Source organism: Vanessa tameamea, chromosome 21 (assembly GCF_037043105.1).
Source record: "Vanessa tameamea isolate UH-Manoa-2023 chromosome 21, ilVanTame1 primary haplotype, whole genome shotgun sequence".
Lineage (NCBI taxonomy): Eukaryota > Metazoa > Arthropoda > Insecta > Lepidoptera > Nymphalidae > Vanessa > Vanessa tameamea.
In genome coordinates, this window is record NC_087329.1 from 10,219,833 (window position 1) to 10,236,818 (window position 16,986).

The window sequence follows — 16,986 nt, forward strand, 5'->3', positions numbered from 1 at the left end:
ACATGATATTGTGAGGAAGGTCTTGAGCATGAACGTGGATGGATACAGATGGAGGGGACTACCAATGAAAAGATGGATGGATTGTGTGAAAGATGATATAGCTGGAACGAATGTTACTTGTGAGATGACGTCAGATAGGGAAGGATGGAAGAAGAATACATATACAAGAATAAATACCCCAAGTAAAGTAGGATAAGGGCAGGAGGATGATGATGTTTATATTTTTTATGCAATACTATGTATACCACCAACCAGTGGACGCTGAGCCAATTATGTTAACAAACAAAGCTCTGGGTTTTATTACTAGATAAAGCTATCACCGATCCCGTATTATAGTGTAATGAACTCATAAATAACATGCTATATATTATGATGATATATATTACTTCACCAAGTGTCGTCTGAATTCTATATAAATTGCTACCACAAATACCTTAAAAGAGCATCCCTTTCAAAAGGTTTTGGCTTATTGAATACGCCAGACTTCTTTTGTACATCTACTCAAATTGATTTGCATTGACTTAATTTTCTTCAAATAAAATTCGAGGGGCAGAGAGTCCGACGAGAACCTTCGACTGAAAGTCATTTAGGAAACGATTTTTATCGGCGAATAAAGCAGTCAACGGTCTGTTTGTTGAATGAATTCGATTTATTTTCTGTCCGCTAATCTTACGACCGTACTTTTAAATTTAAATGACGAAATAAACACGACGGAGTGACAGAAGCTAAGACGAAAATATGAGCGATAGCGAACAAGGCGAGGCCGAGACCTATCGTAACGAATGGTTATGGTTATGGCAGTAATGATGGCCCCTGAGGTATTCGACGGATACCTTTATCCTCGTAGCGATAAATTCACGTGAGTTACGTAGGCCGGTCCTCATCGCTCATGATAGCACCGACCGCATCCCCTCACTGCAGACTACAGACTACGAGCCCGGCGAAGGACTCATAGACTCATAGAATCAGAATAACTCTTCTGTCAAAGTCAAAAATCTGTATTCAATATGGGTTACACTTGAAAATTTAGGTAGATTTTTGACTATCAAATCGGAAATTATCACCTCAGACCTGAGAAGAACCGGCGAAAGAAACTGAGCGAATGTAATCTCTTAGCCGGCCTCAGTACTCTTATGATTACATAATATAAAACAAAGTCGCTTACCGCTGTCTGTCCCTGTGTATGCTCAAATCTTTAAAATGACTCAATGGACTTTGATGCGCAATTTTTTTAATAGATAGTTTGATTTAAGAGGAAGGTTTATATGCATAATACATGCACAATATACTAGAGAAGCACTAATAATTTTAGATGTTTCTAAAGTGATGTCGTAAATAAACACATTTTTTTGCACTTACATTGCAATTGCTGGCTGAACCCTACGAGATAGATCAAAATAATGTACTACGGTATTGTATATATCTATCTCTTAGGGATAACCCACAATAACCATTTTTACTCTGTACTTTTTGCGAGAAATGATGGCTTATTTTCGAAGCGATTTTGAGCAATACTCCTTTAATCCTTATCCGATTAAATACCATAAACACATTGTGCATTTAATATAGATCAATACAGCATGTATTTTAAATTAATATTTTCGAAGATATTGCAGATTTAAAACGCAGGGATATGGCGGTTTGTATTATCTAATGACTGAAAAACTGTGAACGTTGTAACACTCGGTAGTATATTTAGTATCAGCATTGCACCCGTGCGAAGCCGGGGCAGGTCGCTAGTATTATATAAACGAAACGATCAAACTGTTACAATATTGATTATGCTCAAATAACAGTGACGTCATGAAGTTATGAGAACGCATTATCTTTTCATAGCGTTGTATACGGTGGCTGTCGGCATATCTAACGAAAGTGTCATCGGTGAGACGAACAGGTGCAAACATAGTCCTCTCAGCAGCCCGCACTCTTACAGACTCCAGATACTTTATCATCAGCATTAGTTCCACTACAATGCGGCCACTGTCGATCTCTATCTCTAGCGGGTATGAGAACGTAACCAGTCGATGTGGAATAAACGAGGCGTATGATTTTTTTATTATAAGGAGGTATATTTTTAAGCAAAACAATCTAATACTATTCATCTGACATACATCTGATTTCAAAGTTTCACACTCTCCTCAAATCTATTACGTCAAAACACTTAGAGAGGAATTTGGCTGTTCGCTCATTTTCGTAGTGAAATCCTAACCAATTATATCAAAAACTTATTTTCTTTTAAACAAAACTCTTCCGCCACCCACTCATCGCGTATTCTACCGTCAAACAGGCATACTTAGTATTGCTATGACCAAAAAAGAGCTGTCTTAAGAGACTCCCTGAATAAAGTGGGTGTACTTACAGTTGCATGAATACAACAATGTTATGTTTATTCACAATAACAGATCTTTTCGAAAGAAACGTTGACAATCATTGTACAGACACGAGGAGGAAAGGTAAACTGATAACACGTAGTTTCCGACTTCGCAAAGTTAATACATCCTTCCTGGGGCGCGGCATTCGTTTCTATACTAAGATTCTACAATTATTTTAAACTTGGCGAGTAAAAAAATGTAATGCTTGTGTCACAATAACATTGATAAGTGAGGGAAATTACTCCATACAAAATTATATTAAAGATAAGAAGACATGGACATAGTAATTATTGACTTTCATTACATCCTGATATATGAAAATTGAATTGTACTTTACTGATATACTATGTAATTAAAATTATGGGAAAGAGTAACTACTTAGTTTTCTCGGTAGAAACTAGAAACTACCTTTCTAACCGGCGGTAGCTAAACCTTTAATTGAACACTGTAACATGAACTTCAGTGCTTTTATGAGCCTACTTGCATAAAGAATATTTTAAGTTTGATTTTTTTGATTTTTGTATTCCTGGTTTGAATAGTGAGTGAGCCAGTGGTACTACAGGCACAAGGGTAAAGTACAAAACCACTTAGTTCCTAAAATGACGGATCATTGACGATGTAAGAAATAGTCAATATTCTGTAATTGATGGCCACTTAGCGTGAGAAGCTCCTGATTAAAAATAATGTAATTGTCGCACAATGAATCCTTATCAAAGTAAGTAACGCCTGAAAAAGAATACCGTTTATACATTGCAACTTGTTTTGAGATATGTATTTCAAAGTATTGAATGGGAGCCGGGCGAGCAGTACATATTGTGTGGCACTTGCGAAAACCGCACTTCGATGCTACTAGTTGTGTATGTATGTATGTATGTATGTTTGTATCAGTCATTGCTTGAAATAGACTTGTAGACATTAATGCAAAGTCGGGATAGGTTAAGGTGCCGCTTAAAGTAATGAAAGTACGAAATGTACGAGTAATAAGTCGAAGTGCAATCGCTATTAAATATGGCGTAGTATACTATTAAATAGGTTTTTATTTAATCCGCGATCCCATCAGAAATCCTGTTTCACTATAATAACGTAACAAAATATTTCGCTTTTGAATTAATTTATAGTACAATTACCTAAAAATATTAAACGTTTCATACAATTATATCACGGTCAATAAAGCCTTCGCGGTTTTAATTTGCCGAAAGGATAATCCGATATCCCACGAACAATGATTACATTTTATAGATCGGATTATAGAACAATAATATGATGTTCATTTTAATGGAAGTTTACATTACGCGCATAACACAAACGGTTTAATTTCGTAAAAACGAATTCCGACTTGCGGTTGCGATGCGATGCAGATTTGAACTCGTAACTCACATCCCGGGTTGATGATGTGCTAGAACTCACTCGGCGTTCCATCGGCGATCGACGAGCAGAACCGCAATGCCGTCGTGCTCGTAGCACCACATCGACTACGCGAGGATTTATAAATACCTCTTACTCGAAAACGGCTTAGATCGTCACACGTCTGTTCGTGTGTGAGTATGTTTACAATAAAATATTTCCTAAAGAGATATATGTTCGCTTTCGTATCTAATATTATATATGAAATAGGTTTATTTAAAAAAATTAACAATGTGCAGAGCGGTCCCTTTGCCATGAACATTTGTGATTAAACGCACAAGTAGCACATGATATTATGTGCATCAACCCGCACTAAATGGAGATGAGTTGAAAACCTTCTCCTTTTCGAAAGTCGAGGTCTCGAAGGTAGTCATTTAACATTTTACAGACGTAAAAAGTTAAATGGTTCCTTAGCATGTGCGTACAGTCAATCACATAAGGACGAGGTACGGTCTTCGTGTAATATCGCGCGTAACGGAATGTTATTTGAAGGCAGAAATATATTTCTATTTCATAAATTGCTTCCGTTTCATTTCCATTTAATTCATTTATTTAATTCATTTATTTATTTGCAAGAATATGGTACACAATACAGGTGTTCATTAATATAAATTCTCATATTCTACCGATTTATCGGTGTGCACAATATTAAACATGCAATAAATAATAATTTATATAACATAAACAAAAGCAAGACTACCATAAATTCAATCACATTAACATAAAATAAAATAATAAAATAAAATTAAGGAATAATGAATTTAGATTACGAAAATAAGGATTACATAATAATACAAATAGTTTCAATATTTTCATCAATTTTTGTCACATAAATATTAATTAACGTTATAGTACAATTTATTTAAAAGCAAATTTTTTTTCAAACATAGTAAATGGTAAATCCTTTAAGTGGTCGGGAATATTGTTATATATGCGTATCGCCATACAGTATACATTTTTTTTATATAAAACTAACTTTTGTACAGGAACATAGAGCTTATGTTTATGTCTAGAATTTGTACCCAATACATCACCATTTGTCTTAAATAAATGTAGATGTTTTTGGACAAACACACTTACTTCGTATATATACAGACAAGGAAAAGGAAGAATTCTTAATGATTTAAAGAGCGGTTTGCAACTGTCTAAACATCCTACACCACATAGCGATCTTAAACATTTTTTTGAACTTTAAAAACTCTATCTGAATCTACGGAATTTCCCCATATTATAACTCCATATCGAAGATTGGAAGATATATATCCGTGATATGCTAACATTGCGGCTTCTTTAGTGGCTACTTTTTTGAGACGTTTTAAAACGTATACAAATTTCTCAATTTTATCACATATTGCATTCACATGTTCTTTCCAATTACAGTATTTGTCTACATGAACCCCTAAAAATAATGTTGAATTAACGTTTTCAAGTTTCGTGTTGTTCCCTAATACATTTATATCTAAAAAATTACTATTCGGTGTTTGAAATTGTATCATTTTAGTTTTTGATAGATTGATTTGTAGATTATTATTATCAAGCCAGTTTATTACTTTTGTCAAAACGGTGTTGGCTTCCCGTTCAATAACCTGTCTATTGTTACATTTTATATTAATTGTTGTATCATCAGCAAATAAGATACATTCGTGATTTAACGCATCTGGCATGTCGTTTATATAAATAAGAAATAGTAAAGGTCCTAGAACACTCCCTTGTGGAACTCCGTAGTGATTTACCAGATAATTAGAGAAAAAAAATTGCCTTTTAAACTTGCAAACTTTTGTTATCAGCACACATTGTTCTCTGTTATATAGGTAACTTTTAAACCATTCGAGCTGTTGACCTCTAACACCATACCTATACATTTTTTGTAATAGTAAATTGTGAGATACGAAATCGAAAGCCTTTGTCATATCTACGAAAATTGATAAAGGGTATATTTTTCGATTTAAACTTTCAGTTATACTTTTTATAAGTGTATTTGTATTTGTACATAGAATAGCTCAAATTTAAGTATAAGCCCTGACCTAACAAATCCGGCCCCGAGTTAGATTAAATCCTCAATAGAGATTTCCGAACAGCCTCGCCGTACACGGCGCTGTTCCCGTTCCGCACTTCCATTACAATACGAAACAAATTTGTTCTCAGCTCTGTATAAAGAAAGATTTCACTAGAATTACTTCCAACATCCTACAATAACGAATCCACGTACACAGAGTCGACCGGCTAGATTGTGTATATTGTGTGCGGACCGCGGACCCACGTTATTGTTTGTTTGTTCGGCTCCGGCGACTAAATGAAAGCCATGCACCGTGAAACAATGCATGTTTTTATTTTAAGCAACTATTAAACTCTGTAATAAAGTTTAAATTGAAAAAGGGAATGTAACTCGCAACAAGCGCGCATTGCAACCCCATTGTCTACTAGAGGGCGCCACGGGCGATCGAATGTCGTAACATTTACCGGTGCGCGTATGGGTAAGTCGTTCGAAGCATATTCAGCGATCGCATTGTATACTCTTAAGCCCCGGAGTCTGAAGCTAAATTCCAAACTAAAAGTATATTTTTCAAAAATCTCATTTGAAATGATACTATTACAGTTAACATAATTAAAAAAGGATAATTAAACAAATATAATTTGTAAAAAAATGCTTTAAAATAATATACTAAAAACGAAAAACAAGCTTCATGCATAAACCGACTGCTTTGGACTTTTGTTTTTAATAATTGAGTGTTTTCAAACGTTTTAGTTTGAAACTATGAGGGAGTCATTTTGAATGACAGCTTTCGGCAGTTTTTTATTTCGTAGACGATATATATAAACATTCCAGCACGCGAATATGTAACACTCAAAGTGTTTAGACTACAGAGCTTCCCAAGGTAGTAGACATAGATAGATGTCTAAAATCGAAAATAAATAAATAATAAAAAATACCAAAAAAATACCAGAAAAAAATAAAAAATACCAAAATAAATCAAGGGAACTACAAAAAGTGATCTTAAGTAGACCAACAGGCCAGGCCAGAGGGTGCAGAGTGGCATCGCTTCAGTAATGTGTGTATATAATGAAATGTAAGTGTAATTAAGTACCTACTTACGAGTGAATCTTTTGAAAAATAACGAAGACAGCTTACGAGTAATTGGCTCACATACATAAAAAAGTAAATCTTCATCTTTATCATTCTCCCAAGGTTTCTGTCTTTTCCGACGCTGACAATTATTTTTATCATTTATTTCAAACTTACTTTAATTAAGGCTTAAGGTTAAATGAATACAAATATACTAGTGATATATTTGGACAAATCGTCAGGTAAGATAGTCAGCTTTACGACAAGGATGTTCCCGATATCTCGAAGTGCTGACACGAAGAAGCAATACAACTCGAATCGAGCGAACCGGACCGGTAAGAGATCGGACCCTAATAAAGCGAAGCGATTCTCCGTAGGCCGACGATAGCTGACCTACCTGTCGCACTCCATTACGGCTTGATAACTTATTTATTGCCCACCCGTCCGCCCGCCGATCGCCCGCCGCCTAACCGCCTCACCGCTCGCCTCACCGCTCGCCTCACCGCTCGCCTCACCGCTCGCCTCACCGCTTGAAACTTATCTTTGAAGTATATACGCTCATTACATTCAACTTTCATAAAAACTCACACTCGTCCTACATTTTACAACTTATAACAAGTTTGCAAAATGTCATTTCCTGCCTTTCAACACAGCTCATGTATACCTTTTAAGTGGCTTTGAAGCATAATGTCCTAATGTTGAGTGATGCTTCCGAGAGTAAGCAATTCGGAAATTTACTGATTTAGAAATTCGTCATATTCATGAACCACACCGACGTCTCCGTCGACAAGGCGTCGTCTCAGTGGTAACCTGACTTTCTCCCTTCGCATTATTCTCTAATAGATATAGTATAAATTGTTTCTTATATATAGACATAGTTAATGTTTCTTAGATACCTATGGGCAATAAACACGCAGTTTCCACGTTACATTATAATCATTTCACTATACCATTAACGGCCCGAGCAATTGGTATTTTAATTAATTTTATTGGAAACGAGTTTAGATGAGATTATCTTACAAATTAAAATTATATATATTCATTAGATTTTTTTTTAATTAGAATCAGCGTCGTAATCCTTTGATAAAAAAAAATCAATTTCGATTCTTAGTACTCGGTTAAGCTTCAATATACTTTAATAAAACTATTAAAATTGAAACTTACAGAAACGTCAGTCGTAGCGCAGGCAAAACGAGACTCTCTCCGTCTCCTAATTATCACTCTTAGGTACTTTCACAGAAATAAATGTTTCAAGTTATTATTTCCTAAAACATCTCGTCTTATGATATAAAAGTTCTCAATTCTATACGAAACAAATAACTATTTTTTGCGTAAGCCTATTCATGAATCAACAACTTGTTCTACATGATCACTTCGAACACAGTTCACTTTTGTACAAGAGTCGTATTCCAAAAGTTTAGTCGGGCGCATGTTGCGTGCCTGCGGCCGTCGTCGAGGCAAGACTGCTGCTCCGACGCGCGGCCGCCGCGGACGCGGGCCGTGCGGCGCACTGTACTCGGCGCTGAGGCTGCGCACGCACGCTCCGCTCGCCGTACGACTATAGGAAAAGCATTTCTTTGTACTATCATAATAAATTACACATCAATCAGATTAGTCATCCTCTCATCGAAATGAAGTGCGCCGACGGTTGACCTTGCGCGCTACCAGAGATGAGCACGTGATTAATGCGAGCCTCACTAAGTGCTCGCCGTGTGAGCTTCGGCGCTCAGTTGCTTAATCACTATTTTAGGATATTAATACAAATGTTTTGTAAATTATACGATAACAATGTACATTACTTATTGTAAATTTTACTAGTGTGCGAGGGAACCAAATGTGAAGCAGAAAGGCATTCCGAAGACGCCCAGAGGTATCTCTGCAGACAATGTTTTGATCATAACTTAAACATCATTAGAGTTTCTAATAAATATTATAGTTTTATTTGGAACCCATAATAAAACAAAAGTTAGTATATTTATTTATTAGATTCAAAAAGGTTTTATTGTAAACTTTGACTCAGCTGAGAAAACAAAAAGCTTAAACCTTCATAATAGAATCTAAATTGAAACTTTACTAAGTAACCAATTGTTTTTAACTTTGCCGTTTCATAGATTCATATCATTTGTAAAAAATACATTGGTAAAGAAGGCATATTATTCGATACAAGATTATATTAGATGGTCAAAAAGCGTGGAGTCAATGCTTGTTGACTTCCAGGCAGGAGACATGATATACATATATAATTGTATTTAACTAACATGACTGTATTTTTAGATGTTGAAAAAGAGTAACTACTGAGTTTCTTGCCGGTTGTTCTCGGTAGAATCTACATTCGGAACCGGTGGTAGCTTTACCTTAAATAGTTTGCTAAATGACGATTCAAAAGTACTTGTAAAAGCCTAGTTGAATAAAGTATATTTTGATTTTAATTGATTTTGTTGGACAAATATTATAAGTACTCAATAGTCATTACTATTGACTTGTTTCCTTACCGATAGTATTACATTTACTAATACATATTTTATTGATTCTTTTTATTATCATATCATTCAAATATATAAGTTAGGAGTATGTATTCAAAATTATTTGAGTATCTAGTCTTATCAAAGTTATATTCGTTAAGATTCATTTTGTGATAGATGTTTTAACGGCGATAAAACATCTATCACAAATTCTATATTAGCTTAGAAAGCACAAATTATATTAAATGTATGAATAGGTACATAAAGAGGCGGGTGTTTTTACAACTCCTTGTTTTTTTGCTTTTCAATCACACCATGTAATGGTATGTTTTAATCATCATAAAAATAAAGCTTACCGTCCGTACCAATAAACTCTTATTAATTTAGCAGAGTCTATTTTTAAACTATTTATATTTTTTAATTTAAATAATATATTTATTTTAGTAACGATTTGATTTATCGCTTAAAAACATTAAATATGCTTCTTAAAAAACGAAATAGAAAAATTCTAACTTCAGTTGCCGCAACCATTAAACTTTAAAACAGAATATACATCGCATGTCATTACCGGCAGCTGACACGGGATTAGTGTCGTAGCGACTGGGATAAACAAAAATAATATTTGGGGCTAGCTCTCGTAACTGCGCACATGAAAAACATATCAGTTATTATTTCGAAATAAAACTGGAATAGATTTTGTAGTGCGCAACCTCTACACGTCATTCATGTGATCTACATATATATGTATATCTCTTTCTCACCTGTGTGTTTTAACAGCACAGCGAATTTGATTGATATTCTATCCCAGGCGAAGAAAAATAGCCACAAATAGAGTCTTAAATTACAATTATTTTAGATTTGTTGATTTAAGAGAACTACAGGATCTAAACGCGAGTTTTATAATGCATAAAAGTATATAATCCGTTGCAGTGAACAAAATCAATAAAATATATGATATTCTTCAGGATATAAGCTAGTAAGATAGTGTTTTGAAAACGTGATATAATTAATTTGATACAATGGTAAAAATCACAAAGTTACCTCTAAAATAATCTTTTAACGAATAAAATCTATACTTCTATACGAGCAATAATTGTGTTTTTTTGTCAGATTATTCTAAAAGCAATATACTAACGTCATAGTGTTTTCATAGTATAAAACAAAGTAGCTTACCGCCGTCTGTCCCTCTGTATGCTTAGATCTTTAAAATTACAAAATGGATTTTGATGCGATTTTTAGGATTCCGTAGCCAAATGGCAAAAAAATTGAGTAGTACCGTGTTTTCTTTGCTAACTCAATCATCGAGTCGTGATCCAAATATTCGGTTTGGACATATTTGCGATGTTTATGTTAGTACAAACGTAGCCAGCTAAACAATTTAAATAATGCCGCAATATAAAAAATCATAATTAAAAAGTTTTAATGAGTCTTCGTCACCTCGATCATTAGCTGCCTTGTGCCTTTTCTGACTATTTGAGGATATTATCTATAGACATTTGTCATCGACTACAAAATGACCGAATGAATATAAGACGACATTCACCAGTTATTAATAGTCCGTATTATACGATGCGTCACGTGTAACATTGTATACCATCACGTATGTATATAATCTTAGCTGGAGAATATAATATGTCCGTTTCAATATATGTGCGATATAGCCTTAGGTATAGGAAATGTTTGTTTAATGACCGACATAGTTTGACGTGTCAGCTGCAAGCGTTCTTCTGCTATAACAACATGCTGCAACTTCACCCTGGTAGCCAGTGGTCCAATATGTTGTAACACACACCGACAACTTCGCAAAGACTTCAAGTTCAGTCTCGCAACTGCGCAATCACCGAGTATCGTATTTTCGTCGGATGAACGAAACCCTGCATCAGACTTAGGGCGTGTCCAATATAAAACTCACTGACATATTCGGTCCACTTTTGACATGGCTAAATTTCATTATTTGAGCCGCTAAATAGATGGAGCCTAATTTAATTCTAATGGTAGAATTAAGGACGTTTACCAGCCACTTACAGCTTAAAATATATTTACAAACTAGTTGTCGCCCACGGCCTTGCCATGTTTTAGGGGTTGATCGTGAGGTGATAGGCAGAAAATAGCCCATGTCCTTTCTTGGAGTTCAACCTTACTTTTTATCAAATTTCATCAAAGTCGGTACAGTGGTTTGGCCGTGAAAGAGCAACAGACAGAGAGACAGAGTCATAGACAGACGAACAGAGAGAGTTGCATTGGTAATATTAGTATTGATGAAATACGTATCCAAAATGTCAAACGAAAAATGTTTTTCTATTCTAATTATATGAATCAGTTTTGTCAGATAAAACATTAAGCTGAACCTTCGGCACTTAATTTGTAGCATAAAATGAAATAGGATATTTTACGATGCGTGTAGACTTGTTTTACGTTCTTTCCGAGGTTGTGTCGCGAAAAACATAAAATGTCTATAACAGACTTTTCTGGGGAAACGAATGCGTATTGTAATGGAATTCTTAGTGAAAGGGCTTGAACACGCGCAAGTTCTTAGAATTCATTTAATTTTTTTAAAGTGCATCATTACTAAAATTCAAAATACGCATTTATACTATGAAAATATGACTAGGCGTTAATTTAGAGAACCAAGGAATAAGTCCTGTAGTTTTCCGCTGTTAGGCAGATGATGTCTCATATGAAGATCAACATAAAAAGATAATAAAAATAAAATAATGGAAAAAAATTTAAAACCTGCACAAATAAAGAATAAAGCCGAATTGGTAACCCTTTCTCTTTTTTGAAGTTTGATTGAGAGCGTTACAATTACGTTATGTCATGATATTATTAATTAAAGTTTTACAAGGGTAGTTAATGAAATAAACAAAATAATAAATAAAGTATATTTATGATATGAATAGCTACTGTCGAAAAAATAATGTATATTCTCAATTAATGTCGTTCAAATGTTATGAGGAAAATATAAAATACACTTTGACTTATACTTAAAAACAATTCGGATCCGTGTCTCAGATAGATAAACAAACGATGCGCAATTAACTTAGATAAATAACGGCAATTCGTTTGCTCCGAATTCCGGCCGCCGCCGCACCGCACGCCAATTTAAACGATTTTTTCGGAGTCACGTTATTTAGCTGAGGCCGCATATGGTCAGTTCTAAGTAAAGTATCTTTTAATACGATAGCCAAGCTAACGAGTGAGATTTTTCAAATTGTTTCAGTCGCTTGACATTAAGTGGGTGATGGATCTGATTCTGACCTCTGGGGCTGCTATTGACCTCGCTCCTAGCATTAGACTTAGACTAATTTCCATGGAAAAAGAATATTTATTTCATAAAAATAAGCTAGTATTTTTTTAACACGTAATTTTTTGTGGTTTACCTGATTGGAACGAATTATGTATTAAATAAATAAATTAGTGAAATGAAATATTAAATTAATATAAACAAAATGTTAATGTTATTCATTTAATCAAAATCTAAATATACTGTACATGTAGGCTTTTACAAGCACTTTTGAATCGTGATTTAACAAACTATATTACGTGAAACTACCACCGGTTTGCAATGCAGATTCTACCGAGAAGAACCGGCAAGAAAGTTATTAGTTACTCTTTTTCAACGTCTAAAAATACATATAGTAATAGTTAGTTAAATACATTATATATATATTATATATGTATGTAATACATCCCGCCTGAAAGTCGACAAGCATTAACTCCACGCTTTTTCATCATCTATATAATCTTGTATCGACTAATATGCTTTCTTTACAAATGTATTTTTAACAAATAATTTGTATTTATAGAACGGCAAAATTAAAAATGTTTGCGGAATTTTACTGTAGAAACGGATACCTTGCCCCAAGAAGGATTTATTGACTTTGTGGAGCGGCAAACTTGGCGTTATAAGCTTATCCTTCCTCCTCGTGCACATACAATGATTATCACTGATTTTATAAAAGTGATCAATGCTACTGTGATATATAGATAATATTGTTGTAAATATACTGTGACGCAACAGTGAGTATTCCTACTTTGTTAAAAACATCCCGAAGAGAGTCTCTAGCTCCAAGATTATAAATAGACCGGATTGCTCTCTTTTGTAAAATAAAAAAAGATTCAATATCTGCAGCATTACCCCAAAGTAATATGCCATATGACATAATACTGTGAAAATAACCAAAATATACTAGACGAGCGGAATCAATATCAGTTAGTTGTCTAACTTTTCTAACCGCTTATGCTGCGGAGCTGAGTCTTCCTGACAGGGACGATGAAGGAGGACTCCACTGATGTTTGCTATCCAATGCTGAAATCCAATGCTACTCCTAAAGATACCGCACATCAAGACAGCCACCGTTTAATGATATATTATAATTTTGTTTTCTAACATTTAGTAGGGTAAAATTAAACATTTTGTTTTTTGAGCATTTAAAAATAAATTATTTACTGTGAACCAATTGTGTATTTATTGCAGTGTTGCACTGCTCACATCGTCATAGTCAGTTTTTTTCTGTCGACCTTAAAATCAGTGAAGTATCGTTAGCAAAAAACTCTATATCACAAACACCTTTAACATTGAATTGAATTGATCCGTGTGTACACCACTCGCAGAAGACTTTATTCCATTAACGAAAACTAGTTGGACTCTTCGCCTTAAATATGGAGCAATGAGATCAAGGTTTACCTTTAATATTGTAGTATTTGAGCTTATAAAGAAGCGTCTCGTATTCTACAAAATCAAATGCTTTAGACAAATCACAGAATACTCCAATTGCATTCTGTGATTTTTCCCACGCATTGTAAATATGTTTGAGAAGTGCTACACCCGCATCAGTTGTCGAGCGACCTTTTGTAAAACCGAATTGTAACCGGTACAAATACTATTTTTCATAGTGATTATGAAAAATAGTATTTGTACCGAAATGGACGAGAAGTTGATTTAAAATATTGATTTTCGAATATTTTACTTAAAGATGGGAGTATTAAATTTTAACAAGTCAGGAAATGAACCCGTGTCTAAACTCTTGTTAAAAATTACTGCTATATACGGAGCAATATCGTATATGATTTTATTAATAAATTTTACCGATATGCCCCTGCCCATATGTCGTTAGTGTTTTTTTTATATTGGGGGTTTTAAATACTTTTATGAAATCTATTTCAGAGACTGTTTCAAATGAAAAATCAATAACGCATTTAGAAACATAATAATGTTAAATAATAATTTAATAATCTGCATCTAATGTAATGTTATTTTATTAGGTATAACATAATAATAACATATAATCAGCCTGTAAATTTCCCACTGCTGGGCTAAGGCCTCCTCTCCCGTTGAGGAGAAGGTATGGAGCATATTCCACCACGCTGCTCCAATGCAGGTTGGTGGAATACACATGTGGCAGAATTTCGTTGAAATTAGACACATGCAGGTTTCCTCACGATGTTTTCCTTCACCGCCGAGCACGAGATGAATTATAAACAAATTAAGCACATGTAAATTCAGTGGTGCCTGCCTGGGTTTGAACCCCAAATCATCGGTTAAGATGCACGCGTTCTAACCACTAGGCCATCTCGACTCTTATTATTTATTATTAGGTATATTATTATCAAAAAATATTTCAAATAAATTTGCAACTTCTAATTCAGAATTTGTGTATCTAGTACCCGAGTTCAATTTGATTGGGACCAGTTCCTTTATTTCCATATTCCATTCCATTTCCATACTGAATCATATATGTAATGAATTAATAAATTAATGACGTTAACGTTATAGATAGTAGGTACCTATATGGTAGTACAAGTAATAACATTGTTTTAAGAAATCCCGTGTGCAATGAATATTAATATAAAATAACTTTCAACAATATTATATTTAGGAAACTCATTTCTATTTTATAAAAAAAGTAAATATCGCGGCGTACGCCCGACTAAGGGGCATTCTGCTCGCTGGCTTGGTACAGAACGGTACGGTAGCTGTCGACGCGATTTTTGAGTGGTTGCAATTTTAACTTGGGTCGATAAAAGTATTTTTGTATTAGGATTATGTAATTAAATGGGAACATGAGCTTATATTTTTGTTTTGAAATGATTTTATAACGTGTGAATTTTTTTTTTATTTTTTAAATTGTAATAATTGAGAGAGGAAGGTCGAAAGGTCTTGTCGCTAAAGCTTTTTCCTTACTTGAAGATTTCTGCCAGTTCACTCTACGAAAACAAATAACAATATCTTTTCCTTGTTTTATGCACAACTACAAAAATGCTTAGATAAGTACTTCTTGCTTGATTGTCAGCAGTCTAAACTTCTAGCTTCTGACACCGTATCACAGCGAGATGTCTCGAGAACGCTTCTCGACTTTGCCCGCGTTCAGCATCACTTTTACATGTCAAGGTTGCATTTGACGTAAGCCAAGTTGAAGTTTCTATTTGGTCTTAATTACGTTCCCAGTTTGAAAATCATTATAAAGGTCCATTTATTATATTTTTTGTTAAGTGAAATAAATGAATTCAGCACATAAAAAGTAAAACGAAAAAAAAACAAATCTCGCCAAGCCGTAATATCCTGGAGTAAAGACAAAACCGGTTTAATTGATGAATGGACAGTTATACTAGAAGTACACAAAGAGCACGTTCCTAACTTTTATTTTACATTCTGAGGTATAAATTATATAAATACAAACTTGTTTAATGTTAGAAATAAATTTAAATGTATGTCGAATGTACTCCTTTGAATATTATGTATTAAATGAGAGAACAGGCAGCGATTTATCCGCTAGGGCGGCATAATGCAACGACAATATTTGGCAAGACGGCGGGGCCCGGGGGGGGGGGGAGAGAGGTCATTCAGCGAGTGCTTTTCACTGTAGTGCTTTCATCTCTCACTTATAGCATATTTTTTCTTCACTTTTTATATCTACTATCCGACATAATATTTTTATAGTGAAATAGACCCATTGAATCGTATTTTATATTACGTGACGACTTATGATATATTTTTATAAACATTAGCTGACCAATAAGTACATTTTAGGAAGAATTTCAATTTGTGAATTCTATATTACTAATAAAACTTATTTTTTCCTTAAATTCACCGCAATATTCTCATAAACTGAATCCCGCCGGACCAATCATAAACACTTTGTGCCACATATAAGCTAAGCTCACTTTACGAGCCCTGATTTAATCAGCACCTCGCTTCGAGGGCGTTTGTCTTTACAACTCATTATCTCAGCTCTTTCTCGCACCCTGGTGACTTAGTTACGCCACATAAAACCAAATTAAAGACCCGAGGACGTACGCGCGCACGTGGTGTAAACGGTTTTTGTTTTTCGCAGTTCTTGTAAATATTGTTACGACTATGTGTATCTACTTTTTTAAAGTTGTGTTAGGTCTCTGTTAAAATAGCCATTCGAGGCCTAACGCTAGCAACTATTGAAGCAACGTTCGCTCCAATCATAGTGAGCTGATGTTTGAAATACACTTACTAAACGGCAGCAGGCTGCCGGTGAAATGCAATAAACCACGGTCGCGGTGCTCTTCCCCCGCCTGGCTTGCAAGAAACCGTTAAACAAAAAAAACAGTACGCAGCTTGTTTCACGGAAACCTCGCTACCCGTCGAAGCCAATCGCATGGCCTCCACCCCCGCCTTCGCCGCCCCGCGACGCCCCCTCCTCCAACCCGCTCG

At 34.7% G+C, this 16,986-nt stretch overlaps 1 protein-coding gene and 1 long non-coding RNA gene across 2 annotated transcripts in view; both read right to left on the reverse strand.

The window, feature by feature from the left end:
• LOC113394719 (TWiK family of potassium channels protein 7-like) overlaps positions 1-8,249 on the reverse strand; it is a 57,645-nt gene extending 49,396 nt beyond the window's left edge. The window contains exon 1 of the mRNA XM_026632144.2: positions 8,005-8,249. The gene's annotated coding sequence lies outside the window, so the exon portion shown is untranslated. The remainder of the gene's footprint in view (positions 1-8,004) is intronic.
• Positions 1-13,578, reverse strand: part of LOC135193888 (uncharacterized) — a 69,812-nt gene extending 56,234 nt beyond the window's left edge. The window contains exon 1 of the long non-coding RNA XR_010309498.1: positions 13,152-13,578. This is a non-coding gene — a long non-coding RNA (uncharacterized LOC135193888). The remainder of the gene's footprint in view (positions 1-13,151) is intronic.
• Positions 13,579-16,986: the final 3,408 nt, after the last annotated feature.